The following is a 16,445-nucleotide window of genomic DNA, read 5'->3' as shown; positions in this document are numbered from 1 at the left end:
TTTATTTATCTTGCATAACCACTTAAATTTCAGTAGCCCTTTACTCATTCAGCAGAAATATTTCCTCCTTTAAAAGAAAAATTCTCTCATCCTGTATGTACTGCGTCAAAGTTTCAGTTCTGTTCATTTGAAGACATGACATTTCTTGCTAAACTTTACATTAAACTAGTTTGTGGTGACATTTTGAAGTACTCATTATCCTGTCTGATGTCTTGACAGCACTAGCCTTTAAATTGGCTTCAGCTTCGGTATAAAATGGTAGCTAAATATTCAAGTGGGTGACTTTCGTACATGCTGAAAGTTTAATAGATGTACACAGTTAATTCATTAGAACTACATGCAAATGAAGGACACAGTTTCTCAGCCAAAGCTTTATTCCTATTTCCAAATAGAAACCATTGAAATTATTGGGATTTCATCCATTACAAACTCATACTTACTCTGAAAACTCACTTTTTTTCCTTCCTTCAACACAGGTTTTTGTGTATGACTTGCATATAATTCTCATTACCTTAGCACATTAAACTCCCAGGATTTTATTTACTTATTTAACAATCTGCTAGCAAAACTAGTTCTATAACTTCTATAACTCACTAGAATGAGATAAAAACATCAAAGGTACTGGATGATAAAACCCTATAAACCTGGTTTCCTATGAATACTAAAGGCAGATGGACATTCAAAAGGACCGGCTCTCATCTGCAAAATTACGCCAATTGTTTTGAATTGAAAGGGCACTAAAAGTTGTCACAGGTACACTAATTTTTCAGCTAGTTTATGCTCTCAGAAATGTGTCAGAAGCATAAACATCTGGCCCAATATGTAACAGCAACTCCCCAGCAGATTTTGTTCTGGAAGTGGAAGTTAGCCACACTGAGAGCCAGACACTACTTGTCACTCTCCTTTCTTTTATCATTATGCTCCAATTAATTCAGTTCTCGTGAAGAGCAGATGAACTGACAGAGGATACTGGGAGTTATTCTTCCACCTCCACACTAGGCACAAATAATCTGACCTTTCACCAGAGAACATAAAAAACTGTTTTGGTTTCTCAGATAGAGAAAACAACAAGTGAATACACATTCTTGATAGAATATTCTTCAGTAAGATATAAAATCTACTTTAAACTTAATATTAGAAAATAAGACTGCAATGAATTTATAATTCTCAGGATGATTGTTTATAAGAGTGACTTTATTTGACAGAAAAGAATACAAAATCTATGAATAAAACACCTTTGGCAGGGAAAAGTAATAATTCCAGATTATAAAATTTCTTTTCATCTGGTGTTTGTTTAATCACAGGTTTTGGCTGCAGCAGAAGAAAGCACTGATGATATAATCTGATACTTTTCTTCTCTAATCCTACCTCTGTTAAAATCAAGATGATTTGATATTTGGATTTTAACTGAAATGTCTCAAGCACAGGATGTTTTCTAGATGTGCATTTTCATTAACTTTGATGGCCTTGCTCTCAAATTATGGTGGCATGAGCTAAACCCAAAGCTCTTCTAACTTGAATGAATAACAGTAAAAACTTTGAAAACTGCAAATGCCATGATATCCTTTCAGAGTACACAATTTATTTTGAAGCCTAAAAAACTCCTCCCTTTTAATTCTCTGTCACTGGAACAGAAGTTGACATTCCCATCCCTCCCTTTTTCTGCCTTTTCATTTTTCCCTTCCATTTAAGGACTGCTCTTCACTCAGAGGGTGGTTGGGCACTGGAACAGTTCCCCAGGGCAGTGGTTGCAGCAGCGAGCCTGACAGGGTTCAGGAAGTGTTTGGAAAATGCTCAGGCACATGGTGTGACACTTGAGGTGTCTGTGCAGACACTTGTCCTGTGCAGGGCCAGGAATTGGGCTTGATCCTGGTGCGTCCCTTCCAACTCAGCATAATCTGTGATTCTGTGAGCCTCTTCTAAAGCACACCCTTTATAATTTTACCTTTCTTCCTCTCAGACGCTACCACTGCCCATTCTGTCCCATAGGGTTCTAAATGTGCAGTTCTGCCATATCACAGGTGGACCTTATTTCCTTGTTGCAATGTAACCCTTTTCTGCCAAGTCTTGGGTTTCTGTGCATATATTTAGGCAGATTGAAAGAAGTCTAATATAGTTGGATCACCTTCTTTATTTTAATTACAATACAGAACAATATGTCACTAAAGTGTATCTCTTATCATTCAAAAATAAATCATGTTCTGAATACTTTCACAAAAAATCAAGTGCAATTAAATTTTGGTTGTATTTCCATTACATTTATATGTACTTATATTCTTTTTCCCCTTACATGAAGGAAAAAATTTATTTCAGAGAACATAAATTTTGCTGACAACTGATTATTCAGTTTCCCCCCATTTCCTTATCTTTTCACATCATGGATATTTCTAGCACCGTCTTCAACACATTCATCTCACAAGTACTGTCAGTCCAATTTAAGAAAAGTTCAACTCCATTGCCCAGAATTATACCAAGCTCTTTTACACCACAAAACGCACTCTGTGGAATTCATAAACTCACAGAATGGTTTGGTTTGGAAAGGACCTTAAAGATCATCTGGTTCCAGGCCTCTGCCATGGATAGGGACACCTTCCACTAGGCCAGGTTGGTCAAAGCCCCATCCAAACTGGCATCAAGCATTTTCAGGGATGGGGCGTCCACAGCTTTTCTGATCAACCTGTTCTGGTGCCTCACCACCATCACAGTGCAAAGGTTCCTCCTGATATCTAATTTAAACCCACCCTCTGACTGCAGCTGTTTTATTTTGTAGCAGAGAGTAAGAATTTAAGTGCAAGACTACAGCAAGTATCTTGATACACTTTAATTTTATGATCCAGGATTATCTGCGTGTACACCCCATGTTTATGTGATTTTGTGTGAAAGTTTGCTTAATAAAGGAGGACAGACAGATAAACAACAGCTTCTAAAAAAAGTTCATGTTGAGAAGCCCTTTCTGCAGTGTTATCCTTCCAACCCCCAGGCAGGGCAGAAATTTTTTAGCAGAAATGGAGGAAAGGGAGGCAGGGTATAACTTATAGATAATAGTGCTCTCCCTTTTTTTTTTTTTTTTTTTTTTTTCCCTAAGAGTTTAAGAAGTCTAATTTTGGACTTTCAGGAACATGCTGTTAACATACTGAATCTCTTGCAAAGTTTTAATTCTTTAGTAAGTATAAGAATAGAAATAAAGAAAATGCAAATCAAGACAATTCAATAAAGGAAGACAAAGAGAGGCCAAGGAGGAAAAATGGCATGGACTGTTCTCATCAGGTCCCATCAGTGCTTTTGACAGCAGTATATTTCTATTTAAAACTATAAATAATTCAGCTTGTCAACAAAGATATATTTTTCTCCTTTAGACCCAGAAAGAAACCAAAAGGTAAATCAAAGAGCAGTCTGAAATTACCTTGAGTGTTAGAAATACTGTTACATATTTCTTACCACTCATTTAAAACAATGTCTTTCTTCTATTTAAACTATTAGATCACCCTCTTGAATCATACCCCCTTCCATTTCAGACACTCATTCCTTTAGTGAGACCTGTAACTTTCCTTTTATTGAATCATGCTTTCTATTTGACTAATGCAAACCTTTCAGAGACATCTAGCTTTGATTTAAAAATAGCAGGATATATGCCATTTCCCTTACAAAAACTCCCCAAGCTTAATCACTGTCATTGTTTGAGATTCTATCTCTTGCTTTCATTTGTCAGCTGCTAAGTTATGGAGGCATTCAGGATGATAGTCCCTGTACCCCAGCGAAGCAGACTCTCTCTGGGCTCTGTCTCCAGAGAGAGGATCCTCATGGGGGCAATTCAGAGCACCAGAAGCTTGCCTCCTGCTCTGATTGTCCCCATGAGCATACTGTACAGATGGGAGAAAAAAGCTTTTAGAAGCAAGGCATGTTTCACACTCATATATTTTTCCATGGAGGTATGTGTACTGTGTAATCAGGCTGTTTTTAATTCCCTTTTTAATGAGAAAAATGGTTGAACTACTTAAGCATAACTTCTCTGTCACCAAGCCAGGAGCTATTTATTTGGATTTTCACTTGAATTTTTAATTTGGTTGTATGAGAAAGACATGCACATCTTATTGGGTTATCTTATTATTTCATTTAAATGAGGAATCACCACATTTGTACAAAGAGGTGACTTTATTCTCCTTATTGTAGTGCTACTTGCAATCTCCTTATCTAAACATTTAAGACCCAAAGGCCAATTGGCTTGTTTAGGTGCTTTTTTTTTCCCCCAGCAGCACAGTGAGGTCAAAATTACTTTTCTTCTTTGATAACACTGATAATAATTTCCTTCAGAGAGGCAAGGCACAGTCAGAGGTGACATCATGAAATCATTTATTTGAGGCCAAAGGGATTGTTGAGCCTTTATCATACAACACAAACCCATGTTTTTAAAAATATTCCTCATTCCTACATCTTTTGCTTGCTTGCTGTAATGTCTAATATATATTCCAGTTAAGATTTTCCCCACATCTAATCTGCACATTCACTGAGGTAAATTACAACAACTATTTTGTGTTTCACATTTACTGTACATTGAGGACAATGCAACAACACCTTTTCTTTTTTATCCTCCATTAGCTTTATCTTTTCCAAACTAAACTTCCCTTTTTTATTTTTTTTTCCTAGATTCCATTCTTTCGATGCCTGTCTAACCTGATTTCCCTTTTTTTGTTTCCCTTGTCCAACATGTGAACCTGTCTGCAAAATGGAGTGCCCAGAAGTGGACACAGTACTCTACCCAAAGTCTCTCTGCTGCCAGGTACATGTGAATGGAAATTACTCCTTCACACAGCTTATGTTGATGTTAATATATCCTGGTCTGAAATATGACCTTTTTGGAGGTTTTATTGGGTTTTGGTTTTTTGGGGTTTTTTGGGGGTTTTTTTGGGTTTTTTGTTTTGTTTTGTTTTGTTGGTTTTTTGTTTTGTTTTGTTTTGTTTGTGGTTTGTTTTTTGATTGTTTTTTTTTTTCTTTTTACAGCAGCATTATATTTCTGACTCTTAGTCAGTTTGTGGTAATTATTTCCAGACCCTTTACTGGACTGAACCTGCCGGGACAATGAGTCCCAGTTTTGCCTTTATGCATTCCATTTCTCTATTCTAACATGAAGCAGCTTGCCATCGCCTGCACTACTTTATTCTTGTTGACATCAAACCATCTGCCTAATTTAGCACAGACATTCTGAATTTTCATCATGTCGTTCAGTATTTGTGAGGCAGGAAGCCATCCATAAATTTTACAAATCAGTCCTAATGAGAGGTCAAAGCCATTAACAAAACTATTCAATAATACCACACCAAGACAGACCTCCCTGGTACTTACTGGAAATGTCCTTTTTCTCTGACAGTGAACAGCTGGTAAGCAGTCTTCTAGTATGGCACAAAATGTCCTGTTTCTTATGTGCTTTTCAGGCTGTCTCCCATTTTACTTTAATAGAAATTTCATCATACAGATCTAGATAACGAACAGAAAGGAATAAGGCATCATAAATAGTATAGCAAGATTGGAGTAGAATATTTACAATATGTAGCAGTTCACAGTTGGTTTTACTTTATTACAGAAGTGCAGTTTCTGTAATAAAAGCAATGAAAATGTATGAAAGCAATTATAGAAAGAGTATGTTTTCCAGTTACTACTACATTATGAGAAAAATAGCACTGCTGTAGAAAAAAATAAAAAGGTTATCAAAATTACCATATTGTAGCTGTACAGGAATTATCTACAATTTCCATTTATTTTATCAAATGTCTGGAATATAATCAGTTCCAGCCTCATCTTGTTCATTTTTGCTTTATGGGCTGTCAGAGTACCCAGAATTTCAAAAACTAGTTTTTCCAAAGCACGTACATATTTCCAGAGAGACTGGAAATGACATTACAGATATTATTATTTCTTATGGGCTCAAACTATTCCAGTGCAAAATCAGTACAAAGTAAATGCAACGCTGAAGCAGTAACAGACCCTGTTTACCTAAGCACAAAAAAATATGGTTAGTTTAAGCTTTCTTCGGAAAAGATCCAGAGATATATTATAAACAAAAGTCTAAAGAAATTACTGTAATGGACTTCATAGTTGATTTGGGGAAATCATAATGGTCATAATGAAGTCATAACCCAGGCCTTGGTTTATTTTAGCACATCTTTGTGTATCTCTTGTTTGGAAATGATGAACCATACCAGTAGTAACTTGGTTTTTTGGTTTCTTTGGAAGAGTAGTGAGCAAAACACACATTATAGGTTCTAAAATCTGATTTAACAAAACATCACTTGACCAGTTTTCCATTGGCATCAACTTTTCCTTCAGTGTGTGCAGTCATGTTTTAGGAAAGAGGTATCTGAAGAAAGCCCTGAGCAAACATGCTTGAAACACTGTTTTAATTTGCCAAATTGTCTAAATCACAATCTTTCTTGATTTTAATTTTAATTACAAAGAAAATTTCTTTTTATAAATTTATATCTTTAGTTTACATTTAATAAATAAATATCTTAGCATTATCGAATGTTACCCATGTCACCCCTAGTTTATTCTGTGTACATGCACATATTCTTCTAAATAATTGTCCAAATGCAATTATATATATAAATGTGATTTAAACAGTTTTATATTTTGCATATGGAATGTATTATTATGGAATTAACAGTGTGTGTGTGTGTGTGTGTGTATGTGTCGGGAAATAACGACTTGGTTAGATTGAGAGCAAGGAAAGAACCACATAGCTGACTGGTTTGTTTTTCAGTGTGTAATAAGGAGCAGTATGCAGAATTGCTGAAAGGATAAAGTATTTGGAGACAGAAATTAGGCCTATGATCAGCTTTGTGAATTCAGACATATCAACACAAACTGTATAAAATCAGTACAGGATAAGATCCTGATGAACAGATAAAGTCCATTACACCTGCTTGAAAAAAAATAAAATCAATGAAACAAAGGGCATTTTTGTCTAAAGGGATGCTTTTGATTTTAGAAAATTAAACAGCAAAGAAAAACATCAAAGGCCTGTCAGTGTGGAGATGAGATATCATAAATCTACTATCTGAAAAACGAAAATAATTATGGTTACTGCTTTATATATAGTTGCTATGTATTAATAGATCACCAGGTTATAAAAATACACATCATAGTCAGCTAGAGATTATCGTCTTTGGCTGATTTTCTAATCTGAAAAACAAGCCATGCTGACATCAGTATGGAACATATAATGTCAAAATGAACTGAGTATTTGCTCCCAGAAAAAGATGCTGTTTTAAAAGAATTTGAGATCTATGTAATAATAATAATAATAATAATAATAATAATAATAATAATAATAATAATCACCATCATCATTCTAATTATTATAACAGTCATAGTCTGATTAGCTTTAACAAAAGATATTTTATTAATTCATTTCAATTAGTTGGTCAGATCAGCCTCAATATTAAAATGTAATTATAGTATATGCCAGGTGAATGCCATTCTCTGAAATTAATTACCATGGAGATGGCCTCATTAAAATCTATGATAAGAGTTCATTTATTTTTTAAGAGCTATGTGTTTCCATTGAATGTGAATCAAGAAGTCCTTAAAGTAAATAATTAAAAGGTGAGGTGTCCTTTTACAGAGATCTTTAAGCAAAACAGAAGAATAAAAGTCTACCTAGAGCGACATGACAGATTTTCTCTAAGAATCATATCACAGTTTTGACAGCTGGATTATGCCACCCTCCCTGTGCAGAGAAATAACTTTACTGACTTATGTCATTTCCCCCTAAGGGGTGATCAGTACAGACTCCTTTCTCAGTGCCCCTCCTGTAAAGAGTTGATGATCAGAGCCTTCCTTAACAATTGCCTGACAGGATTTCTCTAAAGTGCAGGTTTAGATTTGATGAACATACAGAGAAAACTCCTGATTAAACATTTACTGCCTCTACCAACAAAAATAACAGAAAAATTCTCTATGACTGTGAATATTACTTTTTGTTAGCTGGCATCTGAATTTAATGAGCGTTATAGCTTACATATACTCTGCCTTATGTAGGCATCCAGCCAATTCCTAAATATTAATTCCTTAGTAAAACAATGTTTGTGAAGGCAATTTAGTGAAGCCAGTGAAGGAGTAGTGCTTTAAGATGTCTTCTCAAGAGCATTTTTACCCACATTTAAATGCCCAGGACTTCCATTAGGAAGTGATCAGAAACAGTTTCCTCTCCACCTCCATTGTCAGTACAGGAATGTGTGTGCTTGCACCAGAGGAGTTGTTTTATCAGACACCTACAGGGTAGACATGTGCCAGTGGCGTCACCTGGGCAGGCAGTGCCATCACTGAGAGACTTCAGAGCACATTGCTTCTGGAGTGTCACTGCACTGGCCTGGTAAAGAGTGAAGAAAAAAGCCACACATCTCCAAACATTTCCACAAAACTCTGGTATAGCAATGACATCAGTCCCTTGTCATTCTGTTATATTAACTAGCACTCCAGAGTTCAGTGGAAAATAGAAATATCAAATCACATGGCAGTTAATTTCCTAAGCAACATGTGATTTCTAGATACTTAGGTCTAATATCTGAGGGTTATTTTTAGGAAAGTAAGGTACCTAGAAATGCACATAGGAAGTTTTCAGAAGGGCTTACCATTACAGACCTTTCTGAAGACTGTATTTACATACCCAAGCATGTGGTATGTTTTTCAGTGCACATGAAATCTGTTCACACTGGTAAGAGTAATTAGGTGCCTATTCACTGACTTTAGGACTATATAATCCTGGAATAATTCGGGCTGGAAGGGACCTCAGGAGGTCTCTAATACAACCTTCAGTTGTGATCAGACCAAGTTTCTCAGTGTTTTTATGTTACTGAGTTTTGGCCGTATCTGGAGACTGTACAGTCTCTGGTTGACCATCTCCATGAGGCAGAAAAAACTTCTCAATTTAACTTAGTGTATTCTGAACATCAATTCAGTGAGCTTGTGCCCAATGCCTCTTGTCCCTTGCCCCACTGTGGAGTGCTTGGCTTTATCCTTACAGTACTGGAGGGTTCCTAAGTCCCCCCAAATGACTTTTCTTGAGGATGCATGAACCCAACTCCTTCATCCTGTCCTCATGTAAAAATGCTCCATCCCTCAACAATCCTGAGCTTGTTGAGCTCCCTTGCATTTGGGTCTTTCTTATATTTTGGGGTCCCAAAAACTGATGGACTATTAAGGTGCATGATTTCAAATACTTCTGCCTGAAATCAACTTTTCTGCCACAGGGCAATCTAGTATTTTCCAGTTCTTTGCTCACAACACTGGACAGCTGGCCTACATAGACCAAATAAGTCTATGCCTAAAGTGCCACTTTACCTATTTCTAATTAAATCAATATTGTACAAGTCAGTTTGTGGGGAAAAACATCGTGTTCCTCAGCTCCTGGTGAATTTTAGTTGCATTCAGACCACTATCTATGACTTAAAAGCCTTCAGTATAGAATTGTTCACAGCAAAGCTGTGAATTGAGAGAAATAACTAAACGTAATTCAGAGCAAGAGTTGCAATCCAATCTCATTCAAAACCCTGTTTCCTCTCAACCAGAAATAGACTAGCAAAAAAAAAAAAAGAAACATCTGGGAAGTGCTGCCTGTGGTTGAATTGTGCTATGTATGTAACTTGTGATTTGGGTGAACATTAAAGTCAGGAGTAACTCAGATGAAAACTTGTTTAAAGGTGTGTAAAATCTCTGCTGCACATCTAAATTATAAAGGACAAAGTTAGTACACAAATTACTTCCCTTTACATGTGGCACAGTGTATTCTGTTCTCTGAATGAAGAATTCTCAGCACTTGGGATTCTGAGCAAACTGTTAACTTATTTTTCACCCTAATTAAGTGCACACCATACCTCACTTTTTCTCAGTCCAGCATGGACTGACAGAACTTCTGTAGACAGATTGCTACACTTACTGTACAGTGTGAGCATACCCACTTTTTCTACTGCCAAAAAAAAAAAAATTAAAAACGACCAAAAAAAAAAAAAAAGGAACAAACTTAAAGAAAGGCTAAACAGAATTATTAATTTCCTAAATATAAATTGCTACTCTAGAGCAATCAGATATGCTCTTCCTAATTCTCAGGGCTCCCTTTTGTAGACCACAACTTTGCCTTTTGTGCCCTGGGTTTTATAAATATCAAAGCTGTGGTCTCTATTCCTGTCTGAGCCTTCTGAAATACATCCTTGGACTGAGGAGAATGAAGAGGACTGTATGAAGAGAGTGGCCTATCAGTCTGATGCTAAGAAAGAAGAAGAGAAAAAAAAATGGTTGGAAACATCTTAGTTCCTCAACAACAAAAAATTTATCCCTTTATTACCATGCATTTTAGTTTTAGACTTTTCAGGAAGGCAATTTTATTCTTTCAGAAAAGTTAAGAGATTAGTAAAATTATTGGCAAAGCAGAAACAAGATTCAACTTAAGGCAGGGTAAGAACATTGTAAGTGTTTTATTAATATTTTTCATGTATTTCTTTCTCTAAGAAACTATATAGATTCAATGCCTGGAAGGAAAACAGAAATCTATGTAGAAATCAAAATTGCTACAAGTTAAATAAGTGTTGGGTAACTGCTTTGCTGAGAGTAGAATTTAGGCATTTAAGAGTGTCTTTTAAAAAGATATTACAGGCTGGAGGAAAGCATGGCAAGACATATTCGCTTTAGAGGTCCTAGAGACATATCTACTATCTCTGAATTTTGAGCACTGTAATCAAATATGACTATTATTTAGACAAAATCAACTGTTCTGTTAGTGATGTTGCTCTGTTATTTACTCAGTACAAAGAAAGATCTCATGATCCCTCTAATTTTCTGAAAGGCCTGGGAAAGTATTTGCTACTGCTTACCAAGGACTCATGAGGTATTATTTCAGGCAACATGGAGGAACTGCTGCTGAGATAAACAAAGGAATATATTATCCACTACTAAGGCATTTTTATTGATTTCAGAGACAAAGGAGATAATCAAAAGTTCATTCAGATGTGGAACATCTGAAAATCATATTAATTAGCCACAATCCTTTTTTTTTTGTTAAAGCAATTGTCTGCAAATCCTGTTTCTTTAACCTGTCTGTGGTAACAGACTGTTCACTGATAAAGCCAGTTTCTGCTGAAATGTTTCCATATCAGATAATTTGAACCAACAAAATAATTTCTTCCCTTCTATAATTTTCTGTAAGGAGATGACTCCTGTTTCAGTTTTCATCTTTGGAACTATACTATACAGTGGAAATAGTTGGTTGTTTGGGCATTTTTTACTAATTTATTCTCATTTTGAGGACTAAAAGCAACATTTCACTGATATTCATTAAAAAAACTATGATAAACATCCCTTTTCAATTGTGACTAGATCGGAAACTGGAGCAATTTTAAGGGGAGAGAGAGTGCACAGAGGTAATAAATCAGCTGCATCAATGAGTTTGCTGGTAATGTCATAATACCACTAGACAGAAATGCTCTCAAAGAGCTACTAAGTACCCACAGGAGAAATAAAGCTCCTGTATTTGAAGCAAACTGGCAATGAATCTCTGGGAAAATGTGCACTAGAAAAAGCAAAAGGAACTCTTAGGTGATGAAAAAAAGTAATACTGAGAGGTGAAAAAATATATAGGATTGGAACTTTTGCCTTTCACCAGCCCTTGAGCACAAATATATGCACATGTAACGTGTATAAGCATGACTGCGCGCAAGGTGACACACTTAACTTCGGTGTTGCAAAGGCTGCCAAAGGTCCTAGATAAAGTGTGGGGTGTGGGAGGGATGTATATTCACCTTAATTCAATCAAAGCACACTACTGCAACATGGCAAAACTACCATTTGTACCAGAGGCGGTCACTTTGTGCATTTGATGTAGGTTGCTTTACAAAATGAGTTACAGCTATATCTGTCTTTGACAATATTGGAGGCCCCGTCTCAACTTTCTTTCTTGTAGAATTAAACTTTCATACAGGGTAGTTGGATAAATATCTTACTGTTTACACTACTCATTTACCTTTTAAACATGTTTTATGCAGGAACATACATGACAGGCATTTCTGTATTACTAATATGTGAAAAAAAATATATTTCTAACAACTGATTTTTGAAAAATTCTGAAAGAGTACCCTGCAGCATTCCATGAAAAGACAAGGATTATGCTCTAACAGGCATCCAGCCCATGCAAGTTAAGGACTGCCAGGTGAAACTTCAAGAAAACTTTTGCTCTCTTCAGTTCCAACAAAGTTTGAACTCTGACCGCAGGAAAATCTTTCTCTTGCATATTTACACTTCCAAGAGTCCTCTGACATCCTGTTAGCATTCAGAAACACATAATCACAGGATATGATTATATTCAGGTGCTTTTATTAAGATCTCTGGGAGTTGGGGTACAAACCCAAATCTGACTCCGAACATAAGTTTCGAGCTGAACGTATTTTATATCCTATTGTTGTATAACTTACACATTAACTATTAAACTTACATTGTTCTATTGTATACATTGACATGAGTTTATAGTGATCTTTCTTAGGTCCATGACCACAGTTTCACATGATTATTCTTTCTGATTAAACAGTAATTACTAAACAGTTGTCACATTTAACAATTATATCAATTATCATGTACTAGCTACATAGTACTATTTCTCCCTGTGCTAAAGGTATTTACCTTTCCAAGGCCTACTAAGTTTATTTTTTTTTCTGTTAACCCTAAATCTCATGATTTTAAAACCCTTTTACTATCAATCCCAGCTGTAGAACTGATTATGTGGAGAGGGCTCATTGAAATAGGTTGGCTGAAGTGAAGCACAGTCCTTCTTAATTTAAAATTTGAAAAGTTTTGGCTTACTACCTGATGATTCTTGGAAGGCACAAATCTGTTCTATTGCTATTCTGATAAAAATCCTCTTTGCCAAGTTGCCTACAAAACTATCAATGTGCTCTGTTCTCTACTGCTTATTATTTATTCTACCCCAACTTTAACAATGTGACTTTACTGGCTTTGTTTGCTGCACAAATTGCAGCCTTCTATCATTGTTTGCATGAAATCTAAGGCAAGGATTGATCCTTTCTTAATTTGAGTGAGCAATGATGCCAAGGTCATGACTAGAATAAAGTATGCAATCTATCTAACTTTTTCTAAAGCATGTCTCTAACAATCCAGACCCAGAATCAAATAATTGTAGGTTATAGTGACTGTTCCCTTTGCTAAAATTTCTGATGCACAGAGCCTGTACTTACGTAGGGTGAGCCCTGCTCTATATCTGCACTCAGCTGGTAGACATTGAAAACAGAAGCACTTTTGATACACTATCAGTGCCAGGAATATCTGGCTAAATAGTGAACATGAAAGAGAGAAACTGGAATGAGCCTCTGGTGGGTGAGAAATAGACTTGGGGCTCTACTTTGGGGCTCTACTTCTGAGTTTGCTCTTTTCAAGAGACCAATGTGGGATGGTTCAGATGTCACTGTGGTCTTTTCCTTCACCACACCATATCTGAACATCTTAAGAACATACTAAAATAAGACTATTTTGACACAGAATGTGCAGAACTTTGCTAAATATTTTCTTGTTTTTAGTTTCTAGAGGTCACAGAAAATAAGGCTGGACTGGGACCTTGGAGGCATTGCCTAGACCAGCTGCTTATTAGAGCACAGTTAACTACAATTAAAACATTTTGGACATCTGTTCAAAGGTGGTTGATCATGCTGATAAATTCTTAGTTTTGTATTGTCACTAGCTTAAACCTGGTCCTGGTAAGAAAGATCAGTTCTTTTGTTAGCCTGAGAACATTTTGTTTCTTTTGTTGTTGCTCTTGTCTGCATTAAGCTTTTATGTCAGAGTTATTTTTACAATTCCAAGACAAACCATAAAAACAAAAGCCAATGACAAAGAGCAGACAAAGTCCTGTTAGATTTTTGCCTTTTTGTTTTTTTCTTTTATTTTGTTTTGAAACCTTTTAGTGCAATTATCAAAAACCATTAGATGGCTTCGGTTTAGTGAATGCACCACAGAAGAGAAAATCAGTTCTGTGGGGAACTGGTGATCCATCTCTGGAAAAGGGCTTGCTGTCAACAACTTCCTATCCATCGTGGAGAGAGCGACGCTGTTCACGTAATTAACACTGCAAATGAAGCAGCAAGCAATCAGCCAGTGATATCTCTCCAAAACATGCAATATTCTCTGAGGACACCTCTACAGAGAAAAAGCATTGAGGCGTACAGTTTGGTCAGGAAATGCATTAATTTATGTGAATGTGAGCTTTGTCTCTGTGCATGGCGACTTCGTGATAGCAGGATCACACACCCTGTTCTCTCAGATTTGATAGGTTGTGCCAGGTGGTGCAAGCACATTCCAACATGATTAATAAGTTTCTATAAAATTATCAAACCCCATATTTTCCACATAACTTGTTGAGATATAGATGCAATTCCCTTGTGAAATTGTTCTTACAAGCCTCTGCAGTTCCCAGTGAAATATTAGGAATAATAAAGAAAAAAAAATCTGTTAGCTATAGGTACCCTTTTCAATCCTTTAATCCTTTAACCAAAAGAGAAGCTGCTATCAAATCAACAGCAGTTGGTGACAATGGAAAGACTCCACCAAACAGAAAATTTCTGAACATTGTTCTCTGTAGGAATTTATCCATATTCATCTCTATATATCATAATTTCAGTTGTTGGAAGAATGAAAAAAATTCAAGTCAGCCTCAAACCTTCCAATTCAGAATATTCTGTGATTTTGCGCAACAAAGCAAACAAATAAAACACCTAAGATCAAGTAAATGTTGTGCATAGTCTGTGCTTTAATCTCTTTAGACATTTCCAACAAAGAATTGCACTCACAGAGAGCTGCCATAATAAAATACTTTAAAAACTTCCTTCAAGAGAACAGAAGAAGTTGCAAACAGGTCTCCTGTCTCAGCAAAAAGAATAACATACTCTGCTACCAGTGAAAAGCAGCAGAGCAGCAGCATGATTCCTTGAATTTTTGAGAATTGTATCCTTATTCACAAACATTTATATTTTTGGTATGTTTATTCTTCATCTTGAGTTAATGTGTGTTTTTGACCAGAGAAAGAAATAAAAAATGTTCATTAGATAAAAGAAAAATTTCTATATCCTGCTTAGGGCTCAGTCTTCTAATTCAATAGAATAAAAATTGCTTCATAAATTGTTTTTAGGGCACAATTTCTGTTGAAAGACAGCTTTATTAATTATTCTAAAGAATATTTTAAGAAAAAAATATCAAACACATCCAGTTTCAGATGGTAGTGTCTTGGATTTCTACATCATATGTTCCTGTTTGATTTAGGCTTGTTCTCATCCTACTTAAAAATGTAAGTCATAAAAAATGCATTTTATCTATTGATTTTGTGCTTTTCATCTTTACAGTTCTTGAGGCCTTCAAGAATTTTCCATTATTTAATTTCAGAATTTGTATTTCAAATAGCATTCTTTGCTATTAGTAATTAATGCTAAGGTATAATTTGCTTAGATGTATAAATTCCCATTTATTACTTTATATTTATTGAGGTAGTACCTCTGGTCAAAGTGTAATTTCCTGGCACTTTCTGCTCTGCCACCCCTTTCACACCTCACACAAAACCTGGAACCACCTACACTTTTTTTTCACAGATGCTCTACCCCCTTAAGTGACCATAACTCCAGCTCTCTCCTGCAGGTGAGGTGAGAATTCCCAGAACACTGCTGAGCCATATCTCTTTCTGTCTCACCCCTCTCCTGCAGAAATGGTCCACTGTCACAAGTGAGCCATCTATTTAGAAAAAACACTTCTTACAAAGTAACAAACTACTTCAGCAAAAAAGGGCAATTTAAAATCTTAGAGAAGGCCCACTGGAGGAGCTTTCTTTTGTGGAGTGCTGTTCTTTCTCAGGTTCCCCTCCCTTACACATGGGCCATTTGTTGGCTGAGTCTTCTCCTAGGAAAAGCTGCAGGGTATCTTCTCTATCATCTTGTTCCCAGCCAGCACAGCAGAACAGCTGAGTCCTGTGGCTTGGACATGTGCCATTGCCCTGCAAATTGCCTCCCTGAAATTTGCTGTGTGGTTTCTTATCAATACTGCTTTCAGGCTTGTTTTTCCCATTGCAGACTGTTAAGTCAGACAGCATTCACTCCAGAAAGTTTATAAACCAATTCACTGTTCATTTCTCTGAAAAGGCCAAGACCAGGCTTTCTATGACTAGTACTGTTCCATATTCCTGTATGGTGGTACGATATCTGTTTGTCGTATGCAGACAAACAACTACTTCAGCAATTTTAGTACTTGATAACTTAATGGTTGTTTGAAATAGTTACTTATTTAGAACATTTAAAGTGATTTCACTATTATTTTGTACAAACATCAAAAATAAATATTAGTCACTGGGACATCTTTTTGTTTTAGGAGATATGATAATCACTGATGAAAGAATCTCTTTCTAGCCAAATGTT

At 36.0% G+C, this 16,445-nt stretch overlaps 1 long non-coding RNA gene across 2 annotated transcripts in view; it reads right to left on the bottom strand.

Moving 5' to 3' along the window:
* Positions 1–16,445, bottom strand: part of LOC140684254 (uncharacterized) — a 168,177-nt gene that overhangs the window by 80,326 nt on the left and 71,406 nt on the right. For both annotated transcript variants that reach the window (XR_012056239.1, XR_012056241.1), the window contains exon 4: positions 5,341–5,472. This is a non-coding gene — a long non-coding RNA (uncharacterized lncRNA). The remainder of the gene's footprint in view (positions 1–5,340; positions 5,473–16,445) is intronic.

The sequence above is a fragment of the Taeniopygia guttata genome, chromosome 1, assembly GCF_048771995.1.
Source record: "Taeniopygia guttata chromosome 1, bTaeGut7.mat, whole genome shotgun sequence".
Lineage (NCBI taxonomy): Eukaryota > Metazoa > Chordata > Aves > Passeriformes > Estrildidae > Taeniopygia > Taeniopygia guttata.
Note: the sequence above shows the minus strand (reverse complement) of the source record. Positions and strands in the feature narration are given on the sequence as shown.